General features: G+C 42.5%; 1 protein-coding gene across 1 annotated transcript in view; it reads right to left on the bottom strand.

Moving 5' to 3' along the window:
* The window catches only part of kcnb2b (potassium voltage-gated channel subfamily B member 2b), a 103,047-nt gene that overhangs the window by 68,299 nt on the left and 33,220 nt on the right, over positions 1-1,528 (bottom strand). The window lies entirely within an intron of this gene.

Genomic DNA, 1,528 nt, shown 5'->3' with positions numbered 1-1,528 from the left:
CACACACACACACACACACACACACACACACACACACACACACACACAATCACACTCACTGTCTGTCCGATGGCGATAAGCATCGTCAGGGATAATGGCCTTGTTAATGAAGTGAGACCTGGTTGTGACCGGCAGCTGATGACTATCAGAGGGCGGATCCGTCAGTGGCGCAGTAATAATGTCAATATTTCCCAGGATACATCACAGGATAGAGATGAGCCTCAAACATACAGGAGCTCAAACGGTGCCTCCGCAGGTGTACCTCACTCCTGTCCTCATGYGACATGTTCTCCCTGCATAATAATGACCTAATCAGCATATTGTTCTGGCGTTGTCGCGATATTAGCCCRTAAGTCTATAAAAAGAACACGGTGATGGAATACAACAGATCTCGCACCATTTCCTGCAATCAGCAACAAAGCATTACTCAGCTGCTCACGTTAATGACGGCTTTTATGTGGAGCGCAGCTAATTACAACATTCGCTTGTAATAAAGGATACCAGCAAGGCTTCTTGACCATTACTGTGCTTGCCAAAATCACATGAAACGTATTTAACCCTCGTCATTGAGAAGCGGCCATACAGAAGGCGCTTCGTCTTTTAAAAGCCAGCAATTTGATGGCATGCGAGCGCGGGAGCCGATCCGTAATGCGCTGGTTATTTCAAGGCTAATAACGGACCTCATTACATCGCTTCACCTCCTGTATGCCGTCAGAACCACTCACAGCGCCGGACCCCTATCAGGAGTGTTTGTCATAAAACAGTCAATCAGTGCTTTCATTAAAGCGTGGCTTCGGGCGGACGCCAAGGATTTCCACTCACGTCCCTTTTTTGTTCACCCATGAAACCCTTCAGGTGTGTCCGAGTGTCATATAATCGGTTTGCATTAAATTGGACCGAGGCTAATGTCAGCCCGGTCTCAGCACGGTGGCTAATTACTGTCATCCTTTCATCCCGCAAAGGCAGAAGGACACAGGGAGGGTCAGCAACAGAAGTCAGTGACATTTATTAAAAACTTCTATAAAACAAAGAAGTCAAGCATGAGCAAGAAAAGACAAGCTATAGATTAACTTTGATCTGTCAGACCCCCGATAGCTTCAGGAGTCTGCAAAACCTTGGGCATCAAAATATATAGAGGTGTATAAAATAAGTAAAATTTTCCTAGATAAAAATGAATTTCACGGATAAGAAAAGTAGATGAGTGAAAATCATGTAACTGCTCAGAATGATTTAAAAGTTGAGAAAATTGTAGTGTGAGCTCAGTTTAGTGGACCCGGTTGACATAACTTGGTTAAGTAAATTGAACACTTATTTTTTAGAGTGTATAAACAAGTCCTTTGAGTCACATTTAAATTTGTAGCGTGTAATGAGGTGTTAAAATTTAAGGTAAAGAAGTTACAGTATGAATTTTTTGTTTTGAATGTAACGAAATATAGGTAAAAAGGAAAAAATTGTGTAGGTCTTCTGGACGGGTTCTTCTTTATTAAACATTTCGTCTCTCTTCCAAGAGACTTCTTCAGTCTGAGAG

The sequence above is a fragment of the Austrofundulus limnaeus genome, unplaced genomic scaffold (assembly GCF_001266775.1).
Source record: "Austrofundulus limnaeus strain Quisiro unplaced genomic scaffold, Austrofundulus_limnaeus-1.0 Scaffold12, whole genome shotgun sequence".
NCBI classification, from domain to species: domain Eukaryota; kingdom Metazoa; phylum Chordata; class Actinopteri; order Cyprinodontiformes; family Rivulidae; genus Austrofundulus; species Austrofundulus limnaeus.
The sequence above is the reverse complement of the archived record's forward strand: the minus strand, read 5'-3'. Positions and strand labels throughout refer to the sequence as shown.